General features: G+C 38.5%; 1 protein-coding gene across 2 annotated transcripts in view; it reads right to left on the bottom strand.

Annotated features, from left to right (window-relative positions):
- The window catches only part of GALNT1 (polypeptide N-acetylgalactosaminyltransferase 1), a 125,932-nt gene that overhangs the window by 78,200 nt on the left and 34,654 nt on the right, over positions 1–13,078 (bottom strand). The window contains exon 2 of one of the 2 annotated variants that reach the window (XM_082641537.1): positions 4,035–4,089. The exons of the other annotated variant lie outside the window; for it this stretch is intronic. The gene's annotated coding sequence lies outside the window, so the exon portion shown is untranslated. The remainder of the gene's footprint in view (positions 1–4,034; positions 4,090–13,078) is intronic. 2 annotated transcript variants of the gene reach the window in all.

Raw genomic sequence — 13,078 nt, 5'->3', positions numbered from 1 at the left:
CAGTTACATGTACCACAAGTAACTTTTCCAGTTTATAGCTTATCTTCTTAACAAGAGGTGTCTTTTATTATTTTATTTTTTTTCTTTCTGGCTGCGCCACACAGTTTGCGGGATCTTAGTTCCCCAACCAGGGATTGAACCCAGGCCCTAAGCAACGAGAGCTCGGAGTTCTAATCACTGGACTGCTAGGGAATTCCCAAGAGGTATCTTTTACAGTTCACATTTTCTATGTCTTAAGAAACTCTTCTCTATCTAGAGATCATTAAAAATAATGTTTTAATGTCTAAAAATTTTAAAGTTTTACCTTTCCAGTTTAAGTAGAGATTCAATGTCATCTTCTTCCATGTGGATAACCAATTGTCCCAGTACTATTTATGGAAAAGTTCATCCTCTCTCTAGAAGTGTGCAATGCCAACTTTGGCATAAACCAGGTTTCTGAGGTTCTATGTTCTGTTCCATTAGTCTGTCTATCCCTACACCACATGGCTGTCTTAATTATTACAGCTTTATAATAATTTTTGATACACAGTAAAGCAAGCATTCTCACCTTTCACTACTTGAGGACGGCCTTGGCTACTTCTGACCCACTGGCCTTCCTTAGCTATGACGACCATTTAATTACTTAAAATGATATTCCATCTACTGCAAAAGAAATCTAGTAGCTAAAAGTGCTTACATGTCTATGGTAGAACAATTCTACTGTTCTGAAAAAATAAACCAATTACAAATTCATAAAGGTCATAAAAAAAGAAGTTGGAGATAAAAAGAGGAATTCAAGAGAAGTCTAAAAAAAAAGTTCTAAAAATGTTTTTCAAAATGACAGCACTATTAAAATAAATGCACAGCACCTAACCTTTACGTCTACTATATTGTTATTCCTTAAAAAAAATGGCTTCAGTATTTTAGAGTCACAATCATTCCATGCTGTCTGGATATTTATTGAGTCTTAGTCAACTACGTTCTTGCTACCATGTCAGACACTGTAGATGGTAGGAGCATGAAGGCAGTGATCCACACCACAGAAGCTCTTATCACACTATTAAATACCAGTGTATTTAATAGTGTAAGAGACACGCCATTCACATTACAAAAGAGAAACATCAACTCAGGAAACCTGGCAGGAAAAAGACATCCAGATAGGGAAGTTTCTAAATACGTTTTATCAGGCGGTGTAAGATACTAAACTTTTCTGCAACAAGGTTTTCTTTAAATTTTTTTCTGTAGTTGTTTTGTTTCTGTCTCTCCTTTAGCTAAATCCCTTTAAGGGCTTCCTGATGTCCTGTTATTTTGTTCTAAAGAACACTCTTTGCAAGACCACAGGGAGAGTCCGCACTTACGAAATTCCATGGTCAAATAAGTTAGGGAAATATTACATACTCCATTCGCTGTACATCACTGCACCAAAGGTTCTGTGAAGTCCTGCAACAAGGAAAGCTATGTACGTCTGTTAACTCAGAACTTCTCATATTCAAGCACTGAACCTTCCCCATCTACTTTGTCTTTCTTTTTTGCATAACACAAACCAGGTTTCAAAGAGCAATAAATAAACTAGTAAAGACTGGTTCCAAATCCTGGAACCAGGTAATTTTTAAATTATGGGTTATTTTCTTTCTGCAAAACTGTTATTTCTGTGAATCTGCAAATTGCATAAAAAAGAGATCCCATTGTGTTTAAAAGCTTCTCATGAGGCAGACCTTCAGCTAGAGAGAAGGTTAATTTTGTAATATCTTGATTCAACTAATTCAAGTTCATATTTCTGTATCGTTCTTTAACCTAACATATACCTGTATATAATACAAATAATTGTGGACAAAAATGGGAAATCCAAAAGTCACCATTATATAAATCCCTAAAAGAAAAGAATCTACAAACCTACCCTCAGGTAAGTGAAATGTGCAAACTATTTCTACTATCAATTATTTTTTCTAAGTATAGAGTATCATATTATAAAAATGTATCATCATTAAATTTTGCATTCAGCAAATGAAGCATTATTTCATGTAGGAATCTGAGAGGAAAGAGTTAACAAAGAGCCCTACCCAGTCCTTGCTAATCCCTGGGGGATGCCTACAGCCATGGCAATGACCCCTGGCCAAACTCTGAGAACTCAACTCCTGGAATGTTCACAGTCACTGGTTAAGGATGTTAGAGGTGATGAGTCAGGATGTACCAGGCTGTCAGCATTGTTTAAAGTAACATCAAGATTTATGATGCGCACCTGGTATCTGGTCTGGAGCCCTAAGTTTCCATTGCCATGGCTGGCCACATGGCAGTAGTATGCCTATGTAACCGGCTTCCTGTAAGAACTCTGGACTGGAATACTCATGGGCTTCCCTGACACATCTTGTACGTGTCCCTATCACTCACAGCTAGAAGGGAAATCGTGTCCCTGTGATCCTCACAGAGGGAAGATTTAGAAGTCCGTGCCTGATCTCTCTAGCAATCACCTATATATATCTTTTTCCTGCTGTTCTTGCACTGTAACCTTTGCCGTAATAAAAACTTAGCCATGAGTACAACATTATGTTGAGTTGTTATGTCAGTTACGTCATTATGTCAGTCTTTCCAGCAAATCAAATAGTTGGCAGTCATGGGACCCTCAAAACAAACACCACTGAAGAATTTCGTGTGCCATAATACCTACTTCTCCCATTACTTTTCAGAAGCTAAATGATCATAAGGACAATATCCTTAAATGAATCAATCAGTGTACAGGATAAAAGCTAAGATGTAAGACTGAGATTACTGTCCTTAGAAAGGCTTGGTTGCAAGGTTAGCCCTTGGCTGGTGTCTGGGAACTTGAAGGATAAACAGTTCCCTACAATGATATAAAACTTACCTTAAATGATAAGTGGGCCTCACTGTGCCTAAACTGTTTATACAAACATTATGGTTTATGCAAAACATCTGTTTTCCTTCTGGGAGCCTGAAATTTTGGTACATGCTAGGTGGAAGGTGCCTCCATTACCAGGTCCACTAAAAACATTGGCACAGAGTCTAATGAGTTTCCCTGGTTGACAGCACTTCACATGTGTTGTCAAAATTCATTGCTGGAGGAATTAAGCTCATCCTGTGGGACTCTACTGGAAGAGGACTTTACTGGGAGAGGACTCTACTGGGAGTGGACTCTTGGAAGCTAGTGACTAGTCTCCTCCAGACCTCACCCCATGCACTTTTTCCCTTTGCTAATATTGCTGTGTATCCTTTCACTGTAATAAATCTTAGCCATTATTATGATCATATGCTGAATCCTATGAGCCCGCCTAGCCAGTCACTAAACCTGGGGTTGGTCTTGGGGACACCCACCATAATCAGCATTTTAAAACAGAAATGGGGGTCTATTAGGCCAAATGCTGAAATTCAAATTTCAATTCCAAAACGTATTAGTTATGTGATCCTAACAATTGTACTTTATTTGCATAAATCTGGGCCTTTTTATTCCTCTGAATGAGAAAAACATACCCACCTTATAGTCCCTGAATTAAATGAAGTAATGCACAACACACTCATAGTAAACACGCAGTAAATATTAAATAGTATCTCTAGAGGCCCTTTCTTAGATGAAATGAAAAATCAGGAACCTTTTATATTTGTACTGATGCAATGAGAATTCAAACGGCCATCTGGAGTGCTGCAAAGAGAAGCTGAGAGACAAACCCTAAGCCTCCACCTCCATAACACGAGCGCTGTGAGTGCTTTCCAGTCCACAGGACAGAATTATTGGCTGAGCGCAAGCACGTCAAACAGTATATAATAAGTATCTTTTTATTTCTAAACCTGGTCTTCATTTAGTCTTCCAATTGACCTCCTGAATGAGAAGTGAATGCATGAATATTAATTAGTACTGTGGCTATGCTTGATGGTTATATTTCTCAAATTACTACACTAGGATTTTAGTACAAGCCATTTTCTTGTGTGTGTATGAGGCATAAAGTCCAATGAACATAAGTTTGAACCTACATCACAGTAAGAGCAAATCCCAATGTAAAGAGAAGTACAACCCTCAAGTCATTTACTCCCAGCTATCAACTTACCCCAAAGTGGTTTTTCAAATGAATTCATATCCCAAATCCACATGTCCCACATCTCCTGTTGAAAAATAAATTTCCTAAAATCAGTTTATTACAGAATAACTCTCTCCTCCCCCCATTACCTCAGCCACGCTATTCCACTGGACTATACACCAGCCACCACCTGAGGACAAGGACCAAGTCTTACCAGCTACTTCCCCAGTGCTGAGCACAATACCTGGCACAAAATATGTGTTCAGTTAATGTTTATTACATGAATAAGTGAATCAGTGAATAAAGTATTTCTGAGATCCAACACCAAGCTCAGTGGAAATACTGTAAAAAGTATCTCTCCTCCTCTTAGGAATCTATGAAGATATTAACTTCCCAGGTGGGAAGGCCAAGGACACACAGACAGCACCTGTGGCAGATACTGCTTGTTCCTTATCTCCCACCCCATGCTTCTCATGGCATTAGACCCCTAACTGAATTCAAGTGATCATTCTCTGCTAGACTACCTATTCTTGATTGGTCCAAGTCAACTGTGACTGTTCTACTCCTCTTGCCAGTGTAAGTAACCAAATCTCAACCAATAGGATCTGAGGGGAAATCTACTGGGAAGCATTCAGGAAACGTTATGCTCCCTCACAGAGATGCTGAAGGAGAAACTATACTTTTCTGGCTTTGGATATTGTTTGCAGAGCATACTTAGAAGTGCTGCAGCCATCTTGAGGTCATGAGGGAAGCCAACGTCAACATGCTAAGGATGACAACATGAAAACATGGAAAGCAAAAGGGACCCTGTTGTATCATGGGGCCACTAACAGACTAGCCCTGAAATCTCCTAGGTCTAGACTTCTTGTTACCAGAGGGAATAAAGCCCTATTTGTTTAACTGGGTATTCTGCTACTATAGTCAAAAGCATGCCAATACATCACTCTGCAACCTACAATTATTGATTTAGATAGGCACATATCCTGTGAAGAAAAAAATGAGATGTGAACCAGTGGAGGATCCAAATTAAGGAATCTCCTTTTACAGGAGATTGCACAGGGGCAGAATTTCAGTATAAATTTAACAGCTGCAAAGTAGAACCTGGTGTATAATATGCCCATTCTTAGCATTATTTAAGCTATCACAGAATCACAAATCCCTAATTCATTCAAACTTCAGTAAATATCAAGTATGTACAAGACACAAAACTAAGTAGTTTGATGTACATAAATATGAAGAAGGCTCAGTTTCTGCCCTCAATAAGCTTGTAGTTTAGGAGGATAGATAATAAGCTTTTGTGGCACTTTACAATTTACAGAATGCTTTTCTATCTTTGCAACAGGTGCCAAGCTACAAGGAGCTATACTGCACAAAGGAGAGAACCTGGTGAAGGAGAATGAGGGGATTGGTTTCATCTAGGAAAAGGCAAAAGGATATTTCAAGTGGACAAAACAATGTGAGCTAAAATAGGGAGGCAGGAAAATCAAGGGACATCTAGGGGACAGCAAACAGAAAAACTGAGAGATGTGGTTGAAAGGGTGTGTTCAGAACAGGGGAAATCTTGACTCTCACGCTAAGGAGTTTGAAGAGCAATAGTCACGGGAAATTTTCCCATGTTTTTAATTTTATCTCTTGAATACAAATGACAAATCATTACAACAGAACACTGAGGTTTCAGAAAATTTCCATCTTTCCTCCCAACCGTGAACTGAGATACAAGTAAATACACTGCCACCATCAGCAGTGGAAAACCCGAGAGATCCTGGGGAGCAGTTTCTGGCAAGTAAAGGATCCAGCAGAAACCTCCTCCAGGCCAGAGGCCCATTTTATTTTCTGGCCAGAGAGTCCCTAAAGTCTCCAAGGTTTTGTTCTGTATTTTTGCCAGAACACCAACCTCAGCCCTGAGTTCTACAATCCTGCCCTCTTCCCCTCAAATTATCTCTCTCTCTCTCTTCTTTCCTTTACCACCTTCTATGCAAGTGGTCTTCATTCTCTGTCTCCAATTTCTCAACTTCTCAGTTGAGTGTAGTCTGGCTTCACGTAAATGAAACTGTTTTTGATCAAGTCACTCTAATGTCCTAACTACCAAGACAAGTCTCTTTTTCATACTCCTTCTACTTGATGTCTCAGCCTCTTAAATTATTTGCAGAATAGGCAGGCTATAAGTAAAACATAACCTCTTCTTTTCTTGGCTCCAGGGTCATTCCTTGTTCTCCCACTTTTCTGACCATGCTTTGCAGTCTTCTTCTCTGGCTCATCCCACTCTGCCCGGGATCTGTCTGCATGCTGCCTGACGCTGTAACAGCCTCGTTGGGAAATCCACCAGTTGTAAAGCATTACCCACCATGTGCTGATGGTTCCCACATCTGTAACTTCTTCCTGTGACTCTGGTTAGAATGCAAGCTCCTCCAGCATGAGAATCATGTTTTTCACACTTGAGCCCTAAAAATCTTATCAAATGTCTGAAGACAGCAGAAACTCATATATAAAATAGCATCTCCACCCCAAGTCATTCTTTATTTTGTCCTAATGCTTCACTTTCCATTCTAGCACCAAACACTAATTTACAACATAATATATCATAATTAGTTTGTTAATTATCTTGTAAGCTTCATGAGGGCAGAGACTCTATTTTGTTTAATGCTATTACTACAGCACCTAGAAGAGAACTTGGCACATGGTAGAAGAATTCAATAATTATTTGTAAATGAATGAAAATACCAGAAAGCAATGCCATGTAAGAAGGAATAAAGGTAACTGAAATTAAAGCATTTTAAGCTTGCTGTGTTTAGGTATACAGCAGAGATATTCGATTAATTTTAGACTTTTTAAAATTAAATATTTTTTAAATTAAAAGGTAACAACTAATTAAGTAAAAACAGTATGTATAATCAAAAACCAAACTGCAAAAAGGAGAAATAAGAAAACCAATCAATTCAGAATAAAATGGGAAGGAACTTAAAATCATTTAAAAAACCCAGGGCTTCCCCAGTGGCACAGTGGTTAAGAATCCGCCTGCCATTGCAGGGGACACGGGTTCGAGCCCTGGTCCAGGAAGATCCCACAATTCGCAGAGCAACTAAGCCCGCGCACCACAACTACTGAAGCCCACGCGCGCCACAACTACTGAAGCCCACCTGCACCACAACTACTGAAGCCCGCACACCTAGAGCCCGTGCTCCACAACAAGAGAAGCCACCACAATGAGAAGCCTGCACACAGCAACGAAGACCCAATGCAGCCAAAAATAAATAAATAAATAAACCCTCATACAAAAACCCCACAAATATAGAAAGCAAAAAAACAAAATGGTAGAAAAAATTCCCCATACATAAGTAATTTAAATGAAGATAAAAAGATTAAATGTATTCATTAAAAGTTATCAGATTGGATTTTTTTAAATAAAAGCTATATGCTATTTACGATACATACATCAAAAACATAAGGATTCAGAAAAGTTAAAAGTGAAAGCAACCTCACCAAAGATATACAGATGGCAAATAAACATATGAAAAGATGCTGCACATCATACATCATCAGGAAAATACAATTTAAACGAGATACCACTACACACTTACTACAATGGCAAAAATCCAGAACACTGATAACATCAAATACTGGTAACGAACTCTCATCCAACAGAAACTATCATCTACTGCTGGTGAGAATGCAAAATGGTACAGCCACTTTAGAAGACAATTTGGCAGTTTCTTACAAAACTAAACATATTCTTGTCATACCATCCAGCAGTCGTGCTCCTTGGTATTTACCCAAAGAAGCTGAAGCCTTTTGTTCACATAAAAACGTGCACATGGATGTTTACACAGTAGCTTTATTCATAATTGCGAAAAACTGGAAGCAACTGGGATGTCCCTCAGTAGGTGAATGGATGGACGAACTATGGTTCATCCAGACAATGGAATATTAGTCAGTGTTAAAAAGAAATGAGCTATCAAGCTATGAAAAGCCATGAAGGAACCTTAAATGCACATTACTGTGAAAAAAGCCAATCTGAAAAGGCTACATAGTGTATGATTCCAACTATAAGACATTCTAGAAAAGGCAAAATTATGGAGCAAAAAAAAAAAAAAAAATCAGTGGTTGCCAGGGATGGGGGCTGGAGGTCAGGATAAATAGAGGATAGGATATAGGGGGCAGTGAAAATACTCTGTATGATATTATAATGATGGATATGTGCCTTTATATATTGGTCCAAACTCAAAGAATATACACACCTCCAAGAGTGAACCCTTAGGTAATCTATGTACTTTGACTGATTATAATGTGTCAATGTAGGTTTATCCTTGGTTAAAACAAACAAAAAAAACAAATGCACCACTCTGGTGAGTGATGCTGATAACGAGGAGGTTATGCATTTGTGGGGGCAGGGGGCATATGGACTGAAATCTCTGTACTTTCCTCTCAATTTTATGGTAAACCTAAAATTGCTTTCAAAATAAAGGCTTTTTTTAAAAAAACTGGAAGCACAGAAGATTTACACACATAAAGGTTGAATAGCTTATACTGGACTAACCCTCCCACAAACAACAATCATAAACTCTGGCCGAAAGATAAAAACAACTAAATGCACTGGAGAGCAATCAAAAGGCAGAAACTAGACAGAAGCCAACCCTTGAAAGACGGGAACTATGCTAGGTGAGATTTGCCTTTATACAAGTGCGTGCCTGAGGGCAGATACCAGCCGACACTGTGTAGAGAAGCTGAAGTTCAAGAAGGAATTCACAATCATATTGGTTCATGGCATCAAAATATGAAGTCCGGAGCTAAAAGAGCAATAGGAAAGCGAGGGGAGATATCCTAGGAAAGAGGGAACCCCGAAATACGTATATAACCTCCACCACAATCCTTAGGTAAGCCCTGGACCATATAACACGAAAGAGACTCCAGAGGTCCAAAATGAAAGCAACAGCCAGACAGCTGTAAGAAGTGAACAAAGAAATCAGCTATTGCCCAATGCAGGGTAAACAGAGCTTTGAGTTTAAGTCTAGTCAGTTGACTGCCTGCTAGAGCAACAAAGAGTCAATAATCGTTAAGACAAAACAGAATTGCAGGTCACAAAAACATATCCACAATACCCAGTATACAATAAAAACTTACTAGACATGAGAATAAACAGAAAAATCTGACCCACAGTCAAGAGAAAAAAGCAGTCAATACACACCGAACGCAAGATTACCCAGACGTTGGAATTAGCTGACGAGGACCACTATAAATACTATAAAGTGGCTACTATAAATATGTTCAGGAACTTAATAATAAAGAGAGGGAACTCTCATCAGACAAATGAAAACTACAAAAAAGGAACCATACAGAACCATGTAGAACACAAAGATACAGTCTGAAATGAAAAATTTACTTGGCAGGTTTAAAGCAAATTAGAGACAACAGAATACAGGGTCAGTCACCGTAAAGACAGATAAAAAAAACAATAACCTAATCTGAAGATCTGAGTGGAAAGAAAAATATTTTAATAAACAAAGAGCCTCAGTGAGCTCACTGAGCAGAGGTACAAAACCATAAAGTTTAACATAGATGAAACTGGAGTCCCAAAAAGTAGGGCACAGAGAAAATTATGCAGAAAAGTATACATAAAAATAAGAGCTGAAAATGTCCACAGTTGGTAGAAAACATAAAATTGCAAATCTAAGTTCAGTGAACCCTAAGCAAGATAAATACAAAGAAAATCACAACCAGAGCACATCACATTCAAACTGCTGAAAACTAAAGATTCAGAAAAAATCTTGAAAGCAGCAGAGAGAGAAAAAAGACATATTAAATACAGAGAAAAAAATGGATGACTTCTCATTACATGAAACAAAGACATTTTCAGATAAAGAAAAAGCCAAAACAACTCATGCCTCATAGGCCTGCACTACAAGAAATGCTAACAGAAGTTCTTCAGGCAGAAGGAAAATGACACCAGATGGAAACTCAGATTTGTAAGGAGAAATGAAGAACATCAGCAATGGTAAATATCAGTAAATACAAAAGCCTGTTTTTTTCCCTCCTGGTTTCTTAAAAGACATGGCTGATTAAAACAAAATTTATAACTTTGTATTGTACAATTTATTAATATGAAGACATAATATATGACAAAATTAGAGCAAAGGATAGAGGTGGGAGGAAGCTTAACTATATGGTTGCAAGGGACTTAACATTTTACGTGAAATAATACAACCTAGCACCTACTCACGATATTTAAAACAAAAACAAAAGAATGCTAGGAAACTAGAAATAGAATGAATTTTGTTAACCTGATAGAGGATATCTGCCCTAAATCTACAGTAAACAAAATACTTATTGATGAAGTGTTGTAAGCATTCCCTTTGAAGTTAGGAAAAGGACAAAAATGCTTTCTATCACTTTTCCCTTCCAACAATGTACTAGAATTCCTATCCAGAACAGTAAAACAAGAAAAAGAAACAAAAGATTTAAGAATTGGAAAGACGAAAACAGAACAACAACAAAAGAAATGATAGCAAATCCAAGAAAATAAAGGCAATTAGAACTAATGAGAACTTTTTAGCAAGGTTGCTGGATTCAGGATCAACATACAAAACTCAATGAATTCTTGGGTTTCCCTGGTGGCGCAGTGGTTAAGAATCTGCCTGCCAATGCAGGGGACACGGGTTCAAGCCCTGGTCCAGGAAGATCCCATGTGCCGCAGAGCAACTAAGCCCATGCACCACAACTACTGAGTCTGCGCTCTAGAGCCCGTGAGCCACAACTACTGAGCCCACGTGCTGCAACTACTGAAGCCTGAGCGCCTAGAGCCTGTGCTCTGCAACAAGAGAAGCCACTGTAATGAGCAGTCCGTGCACCACAACGAAGAGTAGCCCCCACTCGCCGCAACTAGAGAAAGCCCGCACACAGCAACAAAGACCCAATGCAGCCAAAAATAAATAAATAAATTTTAAAAAAGATTTAAAAAACAAAATTCAATGAATTCCTTTGCCAATAATAACTATAAAAATGCTTAGAAAGACCTTTTAAAAAATGAACACATAGGGGCTTCCCTGGTGGCGCAGTGGTTGAGAGTCCACCTGCCGATGCAGGGGACACGGGTTCGTGCCCCGGTCCGGGAAGATCCCACATGCCACGGAGCGGCTAGGCCCGTGAGCTACGGCCGCTGAGCCTGCGTGTCTGGAGCCTGTGCTCCGCAACGGGAGAGGCCACAACAGTGAGAGGCCCACGTACCGCAAAAAAAAAAAAAAAAAAAAAAAATGAAGACATAGCATGCTCATACGTGGAAGATTTATCATAGTAAAGAAGTAAATTCTCTTCATATTAATCTATATACTTACTACAGTTCCAATCAAAATCTCAAGGTAGTCTTTTATAGAACTTTAAAAGCAGATCCTAAAATCATACTGAAGAGCAAAGCCATGAAAACCAATAAGATTTTGAACAACAATGTGAGGGAACTCTGTCTACCATATATCAATCAAGCTACAGTAATTAAGTCAGCGTGAATCATGGGCAGAGACAGATTAAAAGACCAGTGAAACAGAATAGAGAGTCCAGGATCAGACCTACATGAACGTACAAACAACACATGACACAGGTGGCACTACAAATCAGTATGAATGGGATGGGCTATTTCATAAATGTTCGTCCATATGTAAAAATAAAATTCCTACCTCACACCATACACAAAACCCATTCCAGGTGGATTAAAGATTTAAGGATACAAATCTCTAAAACTTTAAAAGAAAATATAGGCAAATATCTTTATGTCCTCGGTTACAGAAGAATTTCTTAAAGAATACTCAAAAAGCACAAACCATAAAAGAAAAAATAATTACTACATGAAAATTAAAAATTTTAATATAACCAACGACATCATAGACATTTAAATGATAAGCCAAAGACTAGGGGAAAATATCCACCACAGAAATAATCAGCAAAAGATTAGTATCAGAATGTATTAAAAACTCCTCCAAATCAAAACAAACAACAACACACAAGTGAAAAATAGCCAAAAGGTATGAATGGGCAAATCACAGACAAGGAACCATAAACAGCCAATGAACATATGAAAATATAGTCAACCTCAGCAGTATTCAGGGAAATGAGTTGGACCTCAACAGATGAGCAGCAACACAAGTGTCAGTAACGAATAAAAAGCCACTCCTACAGTGTTGTTGTAAGTGTAATCTGGCACAGCCACTTCAGAGAGCAATCTGACAATATCTGGTAAAGCTGGAGAAAGCACCACCCTATCACTCAGTAATTCCACTTCTAGATATACACCCGGAAGCAACTCTGCACGTACTTATAAGGAGAAATGTACAAATACTGCAGCATTGTTCATGATGGGGGAAAAAGGTAACAACATAAATGTGCATGAAGAGGATACACGAGCTATATAATACTACATACTAGTTACAATTAAACTAGAACTATGTGCATCTATCTGGGTAAACAAGGCTGAATGAAGAAAAAAGCAATCTGCAGGATATGCACAGTATGTTCCATTTATATAGTTACAAAATATATTAAAATAAGACACTTCGTGGACATAAATATGTACTGTAAAGGTAAAATAATATGCAGGAGAATAATATACCAAATTCACATATGGTTAACTCTGAGGAGGAAGGAAAGGGCTTCAACTATAATGGAACTTTTTTTATATATAAAAGACCTAAATTGTGGCAGGTTGTTAGTTCCTCACTGAATATCTACTTTCCTCTTCTTTCTTACAAATCAAACTGCTGTATTAATGAGTGGCAATTTACACATCCTGGCCTGCCAAACAGATTAAGGTAGCTAGTAAGATAACCAGAAATCACTGGGTGGGGTATGGGAAAGGTATTGAAAGGGAACTGACTTCACTGCCCGGATCATGAACACAAAGGATGGAGCTACAGGGACATTCTTTGCAACCATGAGAAGACCTTGAGAAAGCAAGCCACAGGCTAAGGACTGAAAAGCAGAAAGATAAGAGGAGTAGGGTGCTTGATGACCACACAGCTGCCATGTCCTGGGAGGAAAAAACTCTCTTTATAAAAAGCACCTTTTTGCGGGGGGGTGGGGGGGTGGGGAGGGAA

The sequence above is a fragment of the Mesoplodon mirus genome (assembly GCF_964341445.2).
Source record: "Mesoplodon mirus genome assembly, chromosome: 13".
Lineage (NCBI taxonomy): Eukaryota > Metazoa > Chordata > Mammalia > Artiodactyla > Ziphiidae > Mesoplodon > Mesoplodon mirus.
This window is presented reverse-complemented; position numbering and strand designations above follow the sequence as displayed.